Consider the following 22,397-nt stretch of genomic DNA (forward strand, 5'->3'; position numbering starts at 1 on the left):
GAATGGCATCATGGTCCGCACAGACATGGTGGGCCGATTACCGGCGCTGCACTGTTCTGTTTTCCAGGGAGGAGAATGTGTGGAGCGAGATATTTTGAGTGGAATATGTCTCTTCTTTAGAACACACAGTAAGTTGAGACATTTTGAGAGAAGCAATGTAGAAAGGGAATATATATTTGAATGGCACAGACATAGAGAGCAGGACAGCAGGAACAGGGGACAATGTGTACCATCATTAAAGGAGAGAAAACAGAAAGTGTTTTGAGTAAAACAAATGGGATGCTGGGATTCATTAATGTAGGAATGATAACAAACTCACGGAAAAGATTCTGACCCTTGACAAAGCTTGAGTTAGGTCATAGTCAATCATTGCATTCAATTCTGATCGACAGATTCCTGGTCAGAACGAGGAAGTTAAAATACCATAGAGGGACCAGTTCCATACCTTTTGCTTCTCTTTCAGGACACCATGGGGTCTCAAGGGTTAAACATTACCTTGCAAAAGGCCTGATTTCATCAACTGAATGCCTGTACTCTTAGACTACAGGCAGAACACCTCAGAATGGGGGAGGCTGACAGTATCTCAAAATAGAACCTCTTGCCCCGTAACCCCAGACAGAGGAATTTGCCCTTTCCAGATAAGACTGAGAGCTCTGGGCACAATCCTGTTAAACTGCCTCCCGCTCCCATTGTCTTACCTCCCCTCCATATGAGCATAGGTAAGTGAATCCCTTATTTACTGAAGGAAGAACCCTTCTGCCTTAATCTCTCCCATCAACACATAATCATGAACAATACGATCATCAGTTTCTGTAATCCATCACACGTTATCACAGGACATCGCCATTCATCAATCTTTGTAAGGTCATAATTACCTACTTTAAACTATGTAATGACAATCGCCCATGTGACTGATATGCCTTTGTCTAATTCCTATTAAATATACTGTCTCTGTGGGTAAGGCAGAGATTCGTGAAGAAGAGTGTCTACAAGTAGACACTCAAATACTTTAGAGACATTTTGAAACTCTCGCCGGCTGTCTAATAATAAAGCTACTGCTGTTGTGCAGAAAACTTGCATCGTCTGGATTTGTGGAACAAAATAGGCATCAACAATGAAGGATGTGAGTGATCTTCAGACTGTGGCGTACATACTTACTGGAGTGGTTCACTGATGAAGAAAATGCAGTCACTGGACTGATTCGAAGAAATTGGAATTTTCTTTGAAGTTAAGAAGTTGGATATATTTTTGATAGAGCCGTAAAAGATTATAACAGACCTAGAAATAGCAGACAAAAATATCTGTATTCGATAGGTGATGGCACAAGAATTAATGTCAGATGTAAGGTTTTGAGACAGCGGGAGATGAGCAAGTGTTTCTGCTGTCTGTATTGGCTGGAAATATGCAGAACATGTTGCCTATTATGGTGGTGCAATTAGAGAAGATGAATGATTGATATAAACAATTAGATCAGTTCTGAGGGAAATAAACTTGCAGAGTTTGGGGTACGTATAGGGAATGAGAATTTGGATTCTGCTACAGAGAGCCAGCTTGGATTTGATAGGCCTCTTTCTGTGCTATAATGCATTTTATTTGGACTTGCTTAACTTGCTCTGGTCACCGATTAAGTTGTCATTTCGGTAAATCTGCTCAGTGTTGCTACTCAGACCAACACAGGCTGTCCCTCCACAGCAGGAGATAATGGTTACTGTTTTATACTGGGTTCTTTGGGGGTGGGGGGGGGGGGGGTGGGGGTGGTGGGGGCGTCTAACGGTGTGTGTAACAGTCTGCCAGCATTTATCTGAAATGGCAAAACACCGTGCAGCCACACGAGGGACAGACTCTGGAAATGTGGGGAATGCCAGAAGGGAATTCTTTACCCATCCCACCGAGAAACTGGCCAAACCAGTCAGACTGGGGAGCTGTTCACCTGCTGTGTGTGTGTGTCTGTGGGGGTTGGGGGGGTGGGAGGGGGATGGGATTCACTCAGGCATCCATCCAGCTGAGACACCAGTCAATTTACTGATAGCCACAGTTGAAGGATCTTTTCTTTCTCTTTTTCACGCCAAGTAATGAACAATGGTTTTGGCAGCTCATAACGTTGTGCACATAGAGATCTTAGCTTTGGAAATATTCACAACATTGTTGAACATGTACAGATTCACACTGGGTAGAGACTTTTATTTTCTTTTATTCATTCACAGGATGATGATGTCGCTGGCCCGGCAGCATTTACTGCCCATCCCTAATTGCCCAGAGGGCAGGTAAGAGTCAACCACATTGCTGTGGGTCTGAGTTCACAATGTAGGCCAGACCAGGGAAGTATGGCAGCTTCCTTCCTGAAAGGGCATTACTGAACCAGATGGGTTTTTCTGACAATCGATTAATGGTCATCATTATACTCTAAATTCACAAGATTTTTTTTATTGAATTCAAATTCCCCCATCTGCTGCAGCAGGCTTCGTACCCAGGTCTCCAGAACACTATCTGGGGTTTTAGATTAACTGTCTCGCGACAATACCACTCGGCCAATACTTCCCCCCATCGCTGTCCATCTGTACAGAGTGAACAGCGATTTTCTGGTTCATCAAAACTGAGTAATCACACATACGTTTGCTCAATGATTGCAGGAATTGGATGTTGATTGGCAATTGACATCCATGTCCGAACCATGTATTCTGGGGTTTGTTTCTGGTGATGATTGGAAGCACCATCAGTCTTGTTATCTATTGGGAATAAAAACAGTTTCAATTAGCTTTCTGTTAAATGCATGACAATCGATTCTATCTCACAACTCTCAGGCAGATTCGTTTTTGTAGAAGGACTCTCCATCTCCCCAACCTCCTCCATCCTCACCTCCAACAGACTAATAATCTCATAGAGTCTCTTTATGATTATGAATGAGACAATCTGATCAGCTGCTTCTTTCCCTACTCCGATGTCAAGTTGGATCTTAAACTCCCCTTCCTGCAGTTGTGGTCCTGCATCATTGTACAGTGTTGCTCGTATTTCATGTCTTGGCCTATCAGTGTTCATGATACTGCATGTAGTATATGGGGCCAACAGTGTAAGAGTTTAGCTCTTTCCTTCCAACAACAGCAGTAGAATTGTACTCCAACAAAAATTGCAGAATCACGGCCAAGCATATCCCCCAACTTACCTCTTACCATCAAACCAGAGTATCAATCCTTATTCAACTGAGAGAATTCAGGAGGGCATGTCAGTAACAGGAGCATGAATACCTAAAAATGAGCTGTTACCCTGATTAAGTTCCCAAAGAGGACTACTTGTGTGCCTAACAGCATAAGCAGCAAGTGATAGACAGAGTGAAGCAATCCAGGAAACAACAGAACAGATCTAAGATCTGCAGTCCAACCAAATCCAGTTGTGAATGAAGTCAGAGCACAGCTGGAGTTCTGAGGACAGTTCTCTTTAAGTTTCTAAGAATGTTAGACTGGATTAATTATCATAAAACTCAAGTCCTTTTGATATTCATATATTTACAATCAGTGTTCAATTCACCAAAATTAACTGAAGGTAAAGATAATCTTCAAGTGATTGTAACAGTGGAGACATCTGAATACTTGATCAGCAAAATAAAGCCTGTTGTGTTTAGATAGTAATCATTTTAAAGAGATTTTGAAAAGTAAGGTGACTTGAGTATAATGGAAGAAGTTGATTGGTGGGTAGCTGATAATGTTGTTTTAATCTGAAGTTAATTTAGGATTAGTTAACAAATAAACACATGTTAGGGAATCCCAGCCCCATGGAGTGCACATCCAGTTCCATGTGGAAAACCCAGGACACTCTTGTGTGAGTGACAACCACAGGAACACGGAGGTGACACGGGAAATGTCCGGAACACTCGTTTGACTGCGGTTAAAGTACTGCACACACTTCTGATCCCCACATTCCAGGGTTGATGTGATCACACCAGAGAGGGTACACAGGAGATTGATCAGAATGTTTCTACAATTGGAAAATTTCTGCTCTGAGGAAAGGTTGGATAGGCTGGGGATGATTTCCAAGGAGGATGAGCTGAGATTTAATTGAAGTGATAAAATGCTGAGGAATCCAGATCGAGTGGATAGGAAGGAGCTATTCATTAACTGAGAGGTCAGAAACTGGAGGATTTAGATTGAAACTAATTCCCAGAAAGAAAGGGAAGGGAGAATTCATTTCACTCAGAGATGGTGGGGAGCAGGAACTCACTGATGGGGTGGCAGAGGGAGTAACCAGCATCACATTAGAATAAAAGGACATGGATGTAACTGAGATGCTGGAACATGCAGGTCTGCTGACCAAAGTCTGCAGAATGGGATCATTGTGATTGATTTAACATTTCTCCAGAATATTAAACTCAAGTCCAATTTGAGAATTTATGAACATCATCCGACCTGAATTCCAAATTTCAGAATAAATTTATCAGAAAATTACAGCACAGATCGAGGCCACTTGGCCTATCCTGCATGTGTTGGCTGTAATCGAATGATCCAGGCTTTAAAGCGTTCTGTACTCACCAATGAGAGCAACCATTTCAGACTGCGTACTCTGCCCTCTATGTTGTTCTAATCTGTTTTTTCAATGTATTTCTTTGACACCTGCTCACCTTGTTTCCTGGTTTCTTTCCCAGCCCTAACTCCATTCCCCATGGCCTTGAGGGACTACCATTTCTGCAATTTAATTTCTCCTGCCTTCCCCCGTGTGACAGATTGTTTGCGTCCTTGTCTCACTCCCACCTTGCTCACAACCTGTTACATTTATGATGGTTCCCCGACCTCTGTGACTTCACTGCGCCCCCTGGGTCAGTGGAACAAGTTTTGAATTCTCTTCCTCATGATCTAATTGGAAAACTTTCTGGCTGCAATTTCCCCTAGATTTTATTTTGAAAAAAAAGAGGATTTGTGTCAGAGTCAAGTATTTGTAACACGAGCCTTCATCTACAATCCTGAGCACTTAGACATAATATGTGACCCTCCCACAGATGTGCCGGTTTGATGGATTGGCCGTGCTAACATGGCCTGTAGTGTGTAGGTTAGATGGGTTGGCTTAGCCATGCGAAATGTGGGGTTATGGAGGTAAGGTAGGACAGCAAGTCATTGTAGACTTAATGGACTGAATCGTCTCTTTGTGCACCTAAGGGATTCTGTAATTCTAACTAGTTGTGATTGTTGTCATATTTTCCTAAGTCCAGGTTCATTCAACTCAGGTACACATGCTGCCTTTTGTGTTTCTGTGGGTGCTCACTCAATCCTTTCCTTCTGTTTTACATCAATTTCACACTGTATGTGAGGGTGGGAATGAATGTGTAAGTATAAATAATCCAAACGAAACCCACGTAGGTCAGGAACAGTTTCTGCTACTAGCATCACTCACAACCGGAAAATAACGGTTCAGTCACAAATCTGACAGAAACACAGTGGTTATAATCACCAGGAAAGGCTTAACATCTTAAAACCCTTTTCTTAAGAGGAGGCTGAGAGACAACCTGGTACAAAAGGGAAGCTTTGTGTCTGTGTTTTCAAAGATTTGAGGTTGAAATCATTGGGTTGAAGCATGTTTCATTGCCCCAGGTCATCAAAGGTGTTATCTAAATGTGCATCTTTCTTTCTGCCTATCTGTCTGAGTTAACAATCAGATGGATATGTGATTATCTGAGTGTTTTCCCAAATCCCTGATTGAATCTGCCTCACCCCACAATCTCAGGTGCCAGCTGCCTCTAGTCCAACAACTTGGGCATGTTGAAGAGCATGACAGGAGAATGGATTGAAACCGAGAGTTCAATGCCAGAATGAAAGAGGAAGAAGGAAATAAACAGGATCTTTGGATCCTAGGGGATACAGACTCCAGGATTAGTCCTTGTGGGCATTCCCGCAGTAACACGAGACAACATTCCATGATGAGAATTAAACCCGGGTGGCAGTGGAGGGAGCCACTGAACATGAGCAGGTTTAGTTCAAACACAACAGGTTTGTTCAGTCAGTAACAGTGTGTTCGACATGGATGTGAAGTGAGCATTGAGGGGAAATGTTACCACCAGATGCAGATGGATAACTTTCATTGGAACAGGAGGAAGCCATTCAGACCTTCGACCCTGCTCTGCCATTCAATATTTCATGGCTGATTTGTGGCCTAAGTTGCAATGTTGAAAACTCTCCAAACTCATCAATAAACTCCTCTGCACCAGACAAGATCAATATTAAAAAACGAAACATCTGCAAATGCTGGGAAATCAGGAACAAAAACAAAAATTGCTGGAAAAAAATCAGCAGATCCAGCAGCACCTGTGGAGAGTGAACCGTTGGGTCCAGCGACCAGTCAGGTGACCAGCTGCAGCTGACCATTCTGCCTTTTCTGTAAGACTCTCTGGAACAGGTTCTGGTGCGAGGGGAATGAGACTGTCAATAACAACTAAGAAAATATGAGGATGTGCTCAATCAGAATAAAACACATTTTGGTCTTTCACCTTTAATTCAACTGCAAAAATTATTCATTATCATTTCGGAAATAAGATAATAGGCCAGAAATCAACTCTTCATGTCATTGGGTCTGAGAAACTGTTAATTCTGACCTGATCCAGCCTACATGTGAATCCATACACTGAATAACGTGGTTGACTCTGAACCATCTCTTGGGCAGTTCGAATGGACAAATGCTGCCCAGCAAGTGATGCCGTGATCCCATGAACAAACAAAACAAATCTGATCACTGTGGTTACTTGTGAACTCGCCGGTGTTATTGGAAGAGGATGAATGGGAAGGTTTATGGGGTTAAGGGAGAATAATAGCATTGAGTGAGGTGATCCTTTGGAGAGCTGATGAGCCAATCAGCCTCCTTTTGCACAGTAACAATTCTGTGAATATTTCATTCTGAGCCCTCTAATGAAATATCAGGGCAGGGTTTGTAAAGAGGTCAGATTGAATGAGGGTCTCAGTGAACACAAGGGAGACACAGGGACAGAGAGGTTTTGGGATGGATTAAATTATATTTTATACATTTGCATAGTCATCAACATTACAGCAGTTAAAACCGGGAGTGTAAATAGAGCAGCAAATAAATATTAAACTTTTATGCAGCTAAAGGGGATGCTGGGTAAAGATATTATAGTTAGTGTTTATTTTATTCCAGGCACACCAGTCTAGGAGCACATCCTTTCTGTATCTATCCTCTCGAGCTCTTGAAGATTTTTGTTCTTTTGAAGTGTTTCATGTTTAGATACTCCAGAGAAGACAGCTTCAAGCTCCTCAATCTCTCCTGCCAGGGGAATGCTGCTGTTAGAATTCAATTCACTGGTACATGTTACTGGCTGCTTCATGGACTGGAACTGGAAATTGAGACTGAAAGGTTACTGTATAAAATATCTTCAATGGTATTGCCAGACGTGAGTGGTTTTAGGAAAATGACCTTGACCGACGGGCATTAAATGTCAGAGCACTTCCTGTTGTGGGGCATCCTGTTTAGATGCAATCTATTGGTAACTATTAGAACTGACTTGCACTGGCTCCGTCAAAGTGGTCAGAGCATTATGGCTGTCATCGAAGCTGGTAACAAACTTCCGATGGGTTAAAAATCGTAAATGATAGAGTAGATATGAGGTCTGATGGCACTGTTGGAGTATTGATGTTGTTGTTAATCACATTAACTGGGCTGGAGTTGACTGAATTTATATTGTCTCTTTCTGAATCTCAGGATGTCTCTCTGGGCAATAAGTCTCGACAAACAGCAACGTGACAGTGAGCAGGGATCATCTGTTTTGATTTAAATTGTGACTGTAGCACTGCTATGGATCAGCCATGGGAAATACAGTGTTACAAGGGTAGAGTGCTCCAAGTGGGATGGTCTTTGGATGGTTGGTGGGGTTTGATGGGCCAATTCTCTCATGCCACACTGTTGGGATTCTATTCTATGATTGAGGATAAAGGCGGATTCTAAGATTGAGGATAAAGCAGGGTGTCCTTGGAGAAGGAGCATGTGGTATGTATCAATGCTCTCGTTGCCTTTTGATAGAGGTGGGCATCGCAGCGGATACAGTGCTTTATCTCCACTGCTGCCCCCTCACCCCTAATTCTACTTTGATTTGGTCCCTTCCCACTCTGTCATTTGCAATGGTTTACTTTGCCCGTAATGGGCTTTGTTTGTAAATATTCAATTGGTTACATGGGTGGTTTACTGCTGGTGATTATATATTAACAAAAAACCAAAATGGCGTAATGATGAACGTGGGAAGGTTGCTCAGCTTTGTGAGATAACACTACTGGGTAGGAGAAATGGGGGGAAAAAGAACACTTCACAGCTCACAGAAGGAGAACTGAAAAGCAGTGAAATCAAACCAACAGGTTCAGACAGGGAGGGAATATTTCCCTGGAGCTTGAGTAACTGGAAAGTGATGGCATCTGGGAATAGACAGGATTTTGTTTTACAAGGCGTTTAATATTTTTAAACACTGTTATATTCAGATAGTTTCATTTCTTTTAGTTTTATTTATTGTGGAATAAATAGCTACAATATTTTAAAACCAAATTCATAAACCTTGTGTTAAAGACAAATGTTAAATAAAATCCATCAAACCATCCCTCACTGAAAACTGATGTGGAGGTGCAATCTCCTGGAGAATCCCTGCCCACTTCTTACTACCCGGGCTCCATGACTATATACATACCTGGTAGATAGCAGCAGGAGGCCATTCAGTCTTTCAATCCTGCTCCACCATTCAAGGGGAAACAGCTGACCATCCAGCTCAGTCTCATGTTCCTGCTGTGTTCCAATCCCCTTTCATGACTTTACCTCGAAGAACTATAGCTAAGTCCTCCTTTGGCTTCACTGCCTTTTGTTCCAGTGATGTTGCTGTGTTACTGTGTGGGTGTAGGCAGGGGTAATGTGATGGTGCTGCCTCCTGGAGGATGCACTCAGCGACCCTCTTCATCCTGCAGTAACATCAACCGGGTTTCAGCAACGAGAGATAGAAACCGGTTCCAGGATATGGGCATCACTGGCTCAGGCAGCATTTCTTCCCCATCTCTCGTTAGCCTTGAGAAGATGGTAGTGAGCTGCTGTCTTGTACCATTCACAGTCCATTTGGCGCAGATTGACCGATAATGCAGTGAGGAGAGTGTTGCAGGATTTTGGCCGAGTGATTCTCCATCTTTGGTTCTTCAAATTCTGGTTAACTTGATCATGATCGGCAAATGATGTTGGGATTTCAGTCTGCAAATCTTCATCTAGCACCCTGTGTAAAGGAATATGTACAGATTAGAAATTCAGAACAAACAATTCTAGTTTCTCTGGAATATCGTTTACCCCTTTCTTCCCCCAAAGCTGTAATCCTCCAGACCATTTACTCTCTCCCACCATTCTGATTCTACTACCCCTAATGTAAACCCTCCCCATTCTCATGGAGTTGTTGATAAACAGGTCTATTCCACCACTTCCCGTCCCTGGTTCGACTCTGCACCCTTTCTGGGTTCACTTTCTTTCCCTTCAGTTGCTGCAAGTCAATAATGTAACAGCAGAATGAAACAAAAGGAAACAGAAAGGGAGGTGGCAGATCCTGGACAGAAGAGGAACCTTCAGTCTGGGAGAATGGGTCACATCCTTCTTTGTTTCTCATTGGTAGATTCCAGTGTTATGACAAGTTGGGAATGTAACTTGGTCCCATGTGGGTGTGGTGACACTTTGACCCTCCAACAGATCAATACTACAAGCAAATGCGTTCCTCCTCCAAACAATCACAGCGTGAAATACTTTCCACTAGTTACCCCAAAGCACATGCTCCAAAGCTCACCCACATTCTGCACTTGTGAAGTGCCAGGCTTACCCACAGACATGTGGTCCCTGCCTCGGAATTTGGGAGTTGCAGTCCCCATGCAGCCACTGGAGCCCTGTCTCTGGAACGTGAATGAAAAGTGTGAATGGAGGATGTTCTGTATCGGATACCCATTCAGACACACAGGACATGTGGGTTGTCACTGGGATTTACTTAGACATCCGCTTAGGCAACCTGACTTCTGACGTAAGGAACATAGATTCAGCCAACTGGGGGATAGGGAGGTTAATAAGGTGCAGTAGGTTTTAAGCAGAGGTGGCTCAGTGGTTAGCGCTGCTGCCTCACAGCGTCAGGGACCTTAGGCGACTGTGTGGAGTTTACACATTCTCCCCATGTTTGCATGGTTTCGTGCAGTTCTCCAGTTTCCTCACACAGTCCAAAGATATGCAGGTTAGGTTGATTGCCCATGCTAAATTGCTGACAGTGTCCATGCACGTGCCGGTTAGACAATTAGCCATGGGAATTACAATGTTACAGGGAACGAGTGGGTCTGAATGGGAAGTTCATTGTAGGGTTGGTGTGGACTCGATGGATGAATACCCTGTTTCTGCACTATCGGGACTCTATTCTATTCTCATGTGGAAGAATGTACTTGTCTCGATGTGTTGTGAATCTGTGGAATTCCCTGTTCAAAATACAGTGGATTCCAGGACAATGAGCCAATTTCATGAAGAGATAAAAATGTTGAATTTGCATAGAGATGAAGGGTGAGAGAGAGCAGGCGGGAAAATCCAGCTGAGACCGAGCTGAGCTCAAGCATCACAGTATTAAATGGTGGAGCTGGTTCAAAGGGCTGCATTGCTTCTCCAGTGCCCAGGGCTTATCTTCTTACGGTAATAACTGAAAAGCTGAATCCAAAACTCACCACTTTCACAAAGGAGATTTTCAGAAAATGACAGATAGTCAGGTGGATTAGCATTCCAAGCTTAGATAGTGAGGAAGCGTGTAGGAGATCATAATTTTGCAATTTTAAACTAAGGGGAGACAGTGATTTATGGTTTTAGACTGTGTAGTACATTCACACCGTCCAGAATACTCTGTTGGGAATATCTATCCTGTACTTTATTACAAAGCCAAGGTCTCTGACAATGAAAACCAAAACTCCCAGGAAACATCGCCTCCCCTCGTAATGGGATAAAAGAATTCTGAGAAGTCTGGTTGAACTTAGAACACAGATGGAAAGTTGGAAGATTAGATCCACTCCCAAGATCCAGTGCTTAAACAAAAGGATACTACAATAGGATGAGGCAGGAGTTGGCTAATGGAGACTGGAAACAAAGACTTTATGGTGGGAAAGTTGACGGACAGTGCGAGAATATCAAAGCAATTTTTTGAAGTGCTCAGCAAAATTACCGATCAGGGAAAAGGAAGGACTGTAGGAAAAGGAATAATCTGCCGTGGGTGGCTCAGGAAATAAGGGAGTCTATCAAACTGAAATAGAATGCACACAGATTGGCAAAGACCAAGGAGAAACTAGGAGCTTAGAAAAACATTAAAGATCAACAGAAAGCGAGATGGGATTGGGGGAGAAAAGTGATGAGTAGCTATCCCCAGGGCCAGAATAGCAGTTTGCACTGCTAGAGGGGAACCTATTGTGTGGGGAACATATGGCCTCTGGAATTGTTGAAGCACTTAACTGTTACCACAGAGATAATCCTGATCAAGTTAAAAATCACAGCACACTCCAAAAGCTTGTACTTCCAAATAAACCTGTCGGACTTTAACCTGGTGTTGTGTGGTTTTTAACTTTGTCCACCCCACCACCGGCTCCTCCATATCAGAATCCTGATAGATACCCCACTGAAACTGAAGCGCCTGTCAGATACTTGAGGGAGCCACGGGGGCGTGGGGGAGGTGTGTGTGGTTTAACCACAAAGTGCTGAGCTGAACTAGACTTTCTAACTGCCGTTGCCATGGAGATAATACTGAGAGACAGTCTCCATTCAAAGTCCCAAACCACAATGGGAGCTGTACATCGGACAGGCGGGGAATTACCTGCTGCTGCCTCGAGGTGTTCTGTTTGTACACTATCCAGGTAACTGCCATGTCTCATCAATAAAGACTCAAAGAAGACCTCTCAGAGTTCTGTGCCTAGTTATTCCTATCCAGCAGGGTTCAGGAATATGAGCACACAGCAGTCAGTCTTCTCAGTGGAGGATATGAAGAACATGCCAGTAATTAATAAGGAGACTAAGGAGGGTGAAGACCTAGATAATAACCATTATATTGAAAGAGACAAGCTCATGGAGCTAAAAGTAAACAAGTCTCATTGCCCTGATGGAATACATCCCAGGGGGAAAAGAGGAGGAACAGGCCGATGGGGGTGGGGGGACAACAGGCTGGGCATTGTCAGTGTACATGTGAAACCCAACACGGTGCTTTTGGACAATGTCACGTCCTGGCAGTATGTAGGTGAGAAACAGGAGGGACCAAGGAGAGATCCTTAAGGGACACCAAATACAGGGAATTCAGAAAGGAAAGGGAGAGTCGGGATGGAGCAGGTTTTTCCAACAACGGTGGGGTCAAATATTAGTTTGCAGCAGAATGGGAGAAAAGGACATAACCAGAAAAGACAGACAGATAGAACAAGGAACAATACCTGTGATTTGGTGAGGAGTAATGAAGAGGAGGAGTAGCCCAACTCCAAAGCACTATTCCTACATTAGTGACATCACCCAACTCCGCCCTAGACTCAGCTCATTTACTGAAATACTCGTCCATCCCTGTGTTATCTCCAGACTTCATTATCCAAACACACTCCTGGCCAGCCTCCCACATTCAACTTCCATGCAATCTCAAGAGTATCTAAAACCCTACTGCCCAAGTGCTCACTTGTACCAAAACTTGTTGATCCATGAAAAGGCTCCTAGTAACAAGCAACAATTTAAAATTCTCACCCTTGATGTAATTCCTGACTGTGAACATCCCTGTCTCCCTGCACCACACAACCTGTGAGACCCCGACAACTCATTTTCTTTCAGACTCCCAACGATGTCTTTACTCATTGCTTCACCTGTCTGGCTGTTTCTACTGTTGCCAAGGCAACACGGTCTGGAATTCCTACCCTAACCCCCTCAGACCTGCTTTCCTCCTTTAAGGTATTCCTGAAAACCTGCTTATTTGGCAATTCTTTTGATCACCTGACCTAATATCCCCATCTATGGCCTTACGTCAGAAGTTCTCAATAGTATTTCTGTGGAATTAAAAACATGATAAAAAAACAAACTGTTGTTGATTTGCACATACATCATTCACTCAGTAACATTGAAGAGTTGACAATCTATAACAGCTCTTACCCAACCATATTGTGGGAGCACCTTCACCACACGAACTGCAGCTGTACAAGGAAGTCAAACATCACCTTCTCCACAGGCAAGGGCTTTGGCATTAATCACTGGTATCTGTGGAGGGAGAAACACACAGTTGATATTTCAGGGAGTGCAAAATGCATTATAGGGAGGGAAAGTGGTGCAGAATTTGGGATTTTGAAATTTGTGTTTCACTAAATGCGCACTAAGTTCTGTAAAACCTCTCATCACATACCATGAACATTTCCTCCTCTTCCTGGTCAATATGTCTTTCCTTTCCCCTGCCCTTCACCTTCACACATTCCCATTGCCTTGGTCACAACATCCCTGTGCTGTCAGTGAAGTTTGTCACGTGGTTGAGTATTGTCCCGCCCCTCATTCACTCCGATTGGTTGAAGGACCAAATAGCACCTATCGCCCTGTTCCCCCACTCTTATTGGTCCTGCGCTGACATCAATAATCCGAGGCCCATTGTGGGCTGGAGCATGCTCAGTGCTTCCTGATTTTGCTGTTGTTCATCAGGTCACAGAGAGAGAGGGCTCATCCCTGTTTCTCCTGATGTCAGACAATAACAACAACTACCTGCATTGTATGGAGCCTTCCACACTGACAAATCTCCTAAAATGCTTCACTAATGATGGAAACGTTGATTAAAGAGAACGATTTTTAGATACATCTTTAAGACAGAGGGGGTTAGGGAAGATATTCCAAAGGTTTGCGTCCTCGGCAGCTCCAATCGTGGAGTGATATAGAACATAGAAGAATACAGCGCAGTACAGGCCCTTTGGCCCTTGATGTTGCGCCGATCTAAGCCCACCTAACCTACACTAACCCACTATCCTCCATATGCCTATCCAATGCCCGTTTAAATGCCCATAAAGAGGGAGAGTCCACCACTGCTACTGGCAGGGCATTCCATGAACTCACGACTCGCTGAGTAAAGAATCTACCCCTAACATCTGTCCTATACCTACCACCCCTTAATTAAAAGCTATGCCCCCTCATAATAGCTGACTCCATACATGGAAAAAGGTTCTCACTGTCAACCCTATCTAACCCCCTAACCATCTTGTGAAAGGTGGGCAACAGCTTACAATGGAGACATTTAGTGGCAACCATAAGTCAACAACCTCATGTCGTAGCCCCTTACCCCACACACCAGGCCTCGTTCTCACAGCCTGCCATTACACACTACCTATGGTTAGCCACGAACACCTAATGACCCTCCTCCAGCCAGATCTTTATCCACTCCTTTATCCAACCGTTCTTCTCACTCTATCCCCACCTATCCTTTACTCCTTTTATCTTTCCCCCACACTCTCTTCTGCACATAAACTGACTTTTTTTCTCAGTAACATCTGTCCTGAGGAAGGGACACTGGGTCTGAAACTTTAACTCTGATTTTTCATCACAGGTCCTGCCAGACCTGCTGAGCTTTTCCAGAACCTCCTGGTTGTTGTTTCTGATTTACATCTTCCGCAGTTCTTTTGGTTTTAATTTCCCGGGAGTTTGTAATTCAGGCCCCACAGCCTTTGTCCCTGTCTCTGCTGTCTCTCCCAACCCCAAACAGTGACACTGCACCTGCACAGCTCATGGACATGTGTTGTCTTGCTGGCCACACCCCTCATTCAATCCCATTGGTTGCAGGACCACACAGATTCTCCTCCCATTGGTCTGGAGCTGCCGTCATTCAGCCGGGCCCCATTGTGATGAGAGTGGAGGGCTAATCCCTCTCTCTGCCCTGGGATGAGCTTCATCATTCAGAGTGAATGGGGCAGTATCACAGAGCACAGGGGCTGGGGGTTATTCAGCCCATTGGTGCTGTACTCTCTCCCGCTGGAGATGCTGCAAATCTGTCCCAAGTCCCCTCCCATGTGCCCATTCGCCCGCCAAATCTTTCCTTAAAAAGTAAAATTCTAAGTCTGTTTCAGAACACCTGCTGAATCTGTGTCGTTCAGACTGTTCCAGATGCTCAGAACTTACTGAATAAAATAGTGTTCACATTTTCACCTTGTATTATTTGCCAATTACTTGAAAGTAGTTACTAAAAATTGTGAGTGTTAACAATTCCTCTCTCTCTCTGCAAATTCAAGACCTTGGAACCAAATCTGCACCAGATCGAAATCACTGCTTCACCTTCTCAGCTCCAAGGATAATTATCTGTGCTTCAGCTAGCTCTCCACAAAAGAGAGGAATGCATCTTAATTTATTAAGATCAAAGAAACAGACCTTCGGTCCAATTCGTCCGTGCCAACGAGGAATCCTCAACTAATGGATTCCCATTTACCAGCTATTGGACTGTATCCATCAAAACCCTTCCTATTCATGTACCCAATTGGAAGCCTTTTAAATGTTGTGATTTTATCAGCCTCCACTACTTCATCTGGTAGCCCCTCCCATACACACACCACACTCAGCTTGAAAACGTTGCCATTTAGATCCCTTTTAAATGTTTGCCCTCTCAACCTAAACCCAGGTGCTCCAGTTTTGGACCCACCTAACCTGAGGAAATAGTACCCCGGCTGCTCACCTTATTCACACCCCTCGTGATTTTATAAATCTCCATGAAGTCACCTCTCAGTCTTTGACTCTCCAGAGAAAATAGCCCCAGCCTATTCAGCCTCTCCCTGTAGCCCAAATCCTCCAGTCCTGGCAACGTTTTTGTAAATCTTGTCCAAACCTTTTCAAGTTTCACAACATCCTTCCCAGAACAGAGTAATTCAAACTGAAAACAGAATTCCAGAAGTGGCTTAATCAACGTCCTGTCCAGCCACAATATGACATCCCAGCTTCTGTATTCAATGCATTGACCAATAACGGAGAGCATTAATGGAGTCCCATTTGCCAGCGGTTCACCCTTATCTCTCTAAAACCTTCCTTTTCAAGTACCCAATCAAATGCCTTTTAAATGCTGCAATTGTACTAGCCTCCACCCCTTCCTCGGGCAGTTCACTCCATACTTGCAATGCCCTCAACATGAATAAGATGCCCCTTAGATACCTTATAAATCTTTTCCCTCTCACCTTGAGCCTGTACCCTCCAGTTCTGGACCCATCGAACTTGGGAAAAAGTCCCTGACTGCTCACCTTATCTATGCCCTTCATGATTTTATGAGATCACCTCTCAGTCTCCAACTCTCCAGGGAAAATAGTCCCAGCCTATTCAGCCTTGCCCAATAGCTCAAACCGTCCAACCCTGGCAAAATCCTTGCAAATATTTTCTAAACCCTTTCAAGTTTCTCAACATTATTCCAAGAACAGGGAGATTGGAACTGAAAATAGAATTCCATAAGAGCTGTAATCAGCGCCCTGTACAGCCACAATATGACATCACAACAGCTGCATTCAATGCATTGATCAATAACGGGGAGCGTACCAAATGCTGCATTCACTCCCCCGCCTACATGTGACTCTACTTTAAAGGAACTAGGAACCTGCACCCCAAGGTCTCGTTGTTCAGCAATGTTCCCCAGGACGTTACCATTAAGTGTATAAGTCCTGCCCTGATTTGCCTTTCCAAAATACAACAGCTCGCATTTATCTAAATTGAACTCCGTCTGCCATTCATTGCTCCAATGGCTCATCTGATCAATATTCTGTTGTATTCTGAACTAACCTTCTTCATTCTACACCTCCAATTTTGGTGTCTTCTGCAAACCTACTGACCATACCTCATATATTCACATCCAAGTCATTTATTTAAGGGCCCAATATCCATCCTTGCAGCACAGGCCTCCAGTACGCAAAGCAAATCTCCATCAACCTCTGTCTCCTACCTTCAAGGCAGTTTTGTGATGGCTTGCTCTCCCTGCATTCCATGTTATCTAACCCTGCTAACCAGTCTGCTTTGTGGAACCTTGTTGAATGTCCATATAAACAACATTCACCACCTGGCTTAAATATTTTCTTTGTCACTTCAAAACACTCACTCAAGTTAGTGAGACATAATTGTGCATGTACAAATCCGTATTGATTCTCCCTGTCATTTTCAAATACCTTTCCAAATAGATGGATATCCTGTCCCTCAGAACCCCTTCCAACAACTTGCCTGCCACTGACTTCAGGCTCACTGTTTTCTTGTTCCATGGCCTCTCCTTCCCACATTTTAAAAATAATGACACCTCACCCGTCGCTATCAACGATACAAATACCTCAGGAGAGGCCCAATAATCAGTTCCCTAGATTTCCAGAAAGTTCCAGGATACACCTGATCAGTTTCCAGGGCTTTATCCACCTTGATGCGATTTAAGACATCCAGTACCACCTCCTCTGTAACATGGACACTTTTCAAGTTATCACTTTTTATTTCTCCAAACTCTCGAGCTTCCATATACTTCTCCAGTAAAAATGACGTGAAATATTTGCATATCTTTCGCACCCCTTGTGGTTCCATAGACAGCCTTGTTGACCTTTAAGGGGTCCTATTCTCTGGTCCAGTTAATCTTTTGTCTGTGATATATTTCTTTAATCTCTTTGGATCCTACTCCAGGACATTCCAGAAAGGCCGACTTCAAGGACCATAATTTTCCTCTGACTTGATCAACAATGCCCTCCAACACATACCCTCCACTTCCCACACCTCCGCCTTTACCCCACCCCTCCAACCACAATAAAGAATATAACCCTGCGGTCTTCACCTTCCACCCCACTTATCTCCAGATACAGTGCATTAACCTCTGTTATTTCTGCTACCTAAAGTCAGACCCCACCACCAGAGACATATTTCCCTCTCCACCCCCTATCTGCGTTCCGCAGAGACCATTCCCGCTGCGCCTTCCTTGTTCGGTCCACACCCTCCCACCAACCCACCCTCCACACCCTTGACCCTCCCTTGCCGCCGTGGGAGATGTAAAACATGCGGCCACACCTCCCTCTGACCTCTGTCCAAAACCCGAAAAAGATCTTTTCATATCAGGCAGAGATTTGTCTGCACATCCCAAAACCTCAAATACTGCATCTCGACACTCTGGGAAATTTAACATAGTTCATCCAACTAACCTACACATCTTTGGACTGTGGGAGCAAACTGGAACACCGGAAGGAAACCCTTACAGACACTGGGGAGAATGTGCCAACTCCAACACAGTCGCCAGAGACTGGAAACAAACCCAGGTCCCTGGTGCTGAGGAAGCAGCGCAAACCACTGAGCGACAATACTGTGGGATCTTTGGTGTTATAGCGCTGCCCCACTGGTACCTCAGTCACTCACCCTGCCTCATTTCCTAAGTGGCAGTGATGACGGAGTGAAATTATCGCGAGGTAGTTAATCCAGAGACCCAGATAACGTTCTGGGGACCCGGGTTTGAATCCCTTCATGGCAGATTTTGGAACGTGAATTCAATAAATATGTGGAAAAAATAATCTAGTGACGACAAGGAATCCATTGTCAATTGTTGGAAAAACCAATGTGGTTCGCTCATGACTTTTAGGGAAGGAAAATGCCATCCTTACCTGGTCTGGTTTGCATGGGACTCCAGACCTATAGCAACGTGGTTGACTCTTAACTGCCCTCTGGGTAAATGCAGCAATAAATGCTGGCCGAGCCAGTGACAGCCTCATCCTGTGAATGAATTAAAAAAACAGGTCAGGTTTTGTTCCTTCTCTAGTAAGTATATCCTACAAGCTGAATCAGAAATGTTCTCGTACACACTGAACAAATACCTTTCCATCCAAGCCCTTAACACTACAGCATTCGGAGGCCATGTTGGTAAAGTTAATACCCCTACCAGGAATATCCTCCCGAAGCCCAGCCATAATGTTATCCCTAATCAAAACCACCTCTCTCCTTGCTCTGTTGGCCCCTTTCTATCCTTGCTATAGCATCTATATCCTGGAACATTAAGCTGCTAGTCCTATCCATCCCCGAGTGATGCCTCTGTAATTGCTGTAATATCCCAGTGCCATGTTCAAAACCATACCCTGAGCCTACCTGCCTGACCCTATCAGGCCTCTTGCACTGAAATAAATGCAGTGCAACTTGTCCGTTGCACCTCATTCTGTGACTTGTTCTTGCCTCCCTTGACAGTCTGACTGGTGAACAGTACCAGCCTCAGACTCCCCTCTTTTCTCACTATCTCTTTAGGATTACCCCGACTCCCTCACTGGTTTAATGCCTCCCGAGTGGCACGAGCAAATCTCCTGGCACTTCAGGACTTCATGCTTTCCCCTTCCTATGCCATTGGTACCAATGTTCAATGACCTCCCACTGGTTATTTTCCCTTTTGAGAATATTCTGCTCCCTTTGAGAGACATCCTTGACACTGGCACCAGGGCAACACCACCCCATTCTGATGTCTCACTGTCAGCTGCAGAAACGGCAGACTGTGCCCCTGACTAGAGAGTCCCCTATCACCATCGATCGTGTGAAACTGGATATACTTCACATTATGTTATAAGACAGTCTCAGTACCAGTAACTTGGCTGTCAGCGCTACATTCCCCTGAAAGTCTATTACCACCTACATTTTCCAAAACAGTATACTTGTCTGAGATGGGGATAGCCACAGGAGACTCCTGCAGTACCGACCTACCCCCCCCCCCTCGCTTTCCTGGAGGTAAGCCATCTACCTGACTGTATGCGCAGTATCCTGCATTCCTGACACTGCCACCTATCACACCACCCCCCCGGCTCCTGTCAATTCCTCACTGCCTTTAATCACTCCTCCAACCAATCCATGCGTTCCAACAGGATATGCAATCACACTTGCTGCAGACATAATCACAGGATCATTGAAACTCTCCGTTATCTCCCACATCCGACAGGAACAGCACGCCACTCTACAACAGGCCATCTCTCCGCCTTAACAATCTACAGACCAAGACAAAGGCACAGTCTTACTGCTCGAAAAATACTGCCCGAGAATAACTTAATGCTTACGTTTCATATCTTAAACATTTAATCAAGAGACCGTAAGACATTTAAAAGAAATCCTCATCTTACTCACTGTTGTAGATTTAATAAAATAAAACCGACTAAGATTGATATTTGAAGAGATTGAAACTCACTGAGCTGATCCCCGGCTCTTGAGTACTTCCAAGGGTGAGGTCTCTCTGAGGGCAGCTGTGAAATGTCTCTGTTCTCTTCTCTGCCCACTCCATTTCCAGAGAGGTTTTTAACTTCACAGCAAGTCAAACTCAGAGAGGTCACTGCTTGGTTTTATTCACTGGGGGTTGCCTTTGCTGCCCAGACCAGTATTTATTGGCCACCTTTACTTGTCTTGGAGAAAGTGGTGGTTAACCGCCTCCCTGAAATGCTGCAGTCCATGTACACCACAGTAATGTTTGGACAACAATCCCCCTCTAGCCCCACAACCCTCCCGGTCTCTGTAATCCCCCTCTGGCCCCACAACCCTCCCTGTCTCTGTAATCCCCCTCCAGCCTCACCACCCTCCCTGTCTCTGTAATCCCCCTCCGGCTTCAGAAATTACATGTCCGTGGCATAAGATTTTTATTTAGATTCATTTATGTTTAATAGGCCCTCCCCAAAAAAAGTCAAATATTTTGCCCCCAAACAAACTTCTGTTGATTGACCTTTTGGAGAGGCTGACACATGGACGTTGCAGTAATTTATCTCACATTGTACACGTAGAATGATGGAACTTTCTTTTAAACATTGCTAAAAAGGGAGGCAATGGCTTAATGGTATTCCTGCCAGATGGGTGATATGTACAGTGTTCCGAGGATTAGGGTTAGAATCCCAACATGGCTGATGGTGGCATCGGAATTCAATACAATCTAGAATGAAAAGGCGAATGATGACCATGTAACTATCGTCAATTGTTAGAAAACCCATCTGGTTCACTAATGTCCTGTAGGGAACGAAACGGTCATCCTCACCTGATCTGGTCTACATGTGACTCCAGACCCACAGCAATGTGGTTAACTCTCAACTGCCCTCAAGAAAAGTACTTTAAAATCTCTTAGCAAATATTCTGCAGCTATCACTTAAAAACTGGCTGTTCCCATTGGGGCTGTGAATTTCTGAACGGCCTGAACTAAAACGGAGTTTCAGCTTCACCTTCTCCCTGTCTCACCTCACTCTGTTTACACCCAACTCCAGAGCCAAGCAGCCCTCACAGTGCAGCCCTGTCATTTTCATTGTCTGCTCACACCGACACTGCCCTCAGCCTCCTGTCCTGTTCCAATGCATCTCAATGGGAGCTCAGGGACAGCACCTCATCTTTCAATTCAGCCCTTTGTAACCCCAGAGTCAACATGGACCTCAGCAGTTTCTGAATGAACAGACAGTTGTCAGAAGCTGGAACATTCCACCTGAAAAGGTACTGGAATTTGAGTCCAAAAGGACTTTTAATGGGAAGTTGGCAGGTAATTGAAAATATGAAGTTTACAGGTTAACATCATGAAGTAGGTGATTAGGTCTAAATCTGAGAGTACTTACAAAGAGAATTTGGATAAATCTGTGCTCCCTCTCAGGCCAATACCTCCTTCCTCAGCTGCAGGGCCCAGAACAGAGCACACACCCAAAGGATGATCCAACCACGAATTTGTACATCTTTCTGCTTAACAAAAATATTGGAGATATTTTCTCACAAACAGAACAGACAAACCTTTCTCCTTCCACAGTTAAATGCCAATGGTATTCAGATCCTGATGACTCCATTGACTGTAAAAACTTGCTTTTGAGATCCCAGGATCAATTATTCTGATTTAATATCCTATGCAATGAATTCACAAAACAAAACTCTCAGTCAGTGCAGGAAGAATATAAAGACATTTTTTTTCTTGGTATGTGCTTGATGTGTAAATGCTTCTCTTCAAGTTGCATGCCCCCTCCCCCCCCCCAAATCCTAGGAAGGGGACATGCACATGCGCCTCACTGTACCTTACCCCCAATAAAAATAGCGGCCATATCCCAGGACCTTTCACCGCCTGAGGGCGGCAGCCATTTTCCCATCTGCTGCAAATGCGGGATTAAGAGTTTCTAATTCAGATTTACGAACCGCACAGTGTGTAATTAAAACTTCCCAGTCTAAAGTGACTCATTATCTCCCTGTCTCTGAGGCCACTCTCCCCTTCCCTGTTTGCGTCTCCCACATTCACCAACAGCGTGGCGCTGCACAGGCAGAGTTTCTGGTGACGTGTCATACCACTGGCCACGCCCCTCATTCACTCCCATTGTTTGGATGACCAGCTGGTTCCACTTAGTCCACCAGTCCCACCACCTTTTCCTATTGGTCCGAAACTTCCACCAATCAGCTTGACCCCATTGTGAGGTTAGTGGTGGGATCCTCCCCCTGTCTGAATCAAA

General features: G+C 44.3%; 1 long non-coding RNA gene across 1 annotated transcript; it reads right to left on the reverse strand.

The window, feature by feature from the left end:
* Positions 1-13,202: 13,202 nt before the first annotated feature.
* On the reverse strand, positions 13,203-21,772 carry LOC140493977 (uncharacterized). Its single transcript, XR_011963819.1, has 3 exons — positions 21,697-21,772; positions 18,582-18,690; positions 13,203-13,224 (listed from the first exon to the last, which is right to left on the reverse strand). It is a non-coding gene; the product is annotated as an uncharacterized lncRNA (long non-coding RNA).
* Positions 21,773-22,397: the final 625 nt, after the last annotated feature.

Source organism: Chiloscyllium punctatum, chromosome 23 (assembly GCF_047496795.1).
Source record: "Chiloscyllium punctatum isolate Juve2018m chromosome 23, sChiPun1.3, whole genome shotgun sequence".
NCBI lineage: Eukaryota > Metazoa > Chordata > Chondrichthyes > Orectolobiformes > Hemiscylliidae > Chiloscyllium > Chiloscyllium punctatum.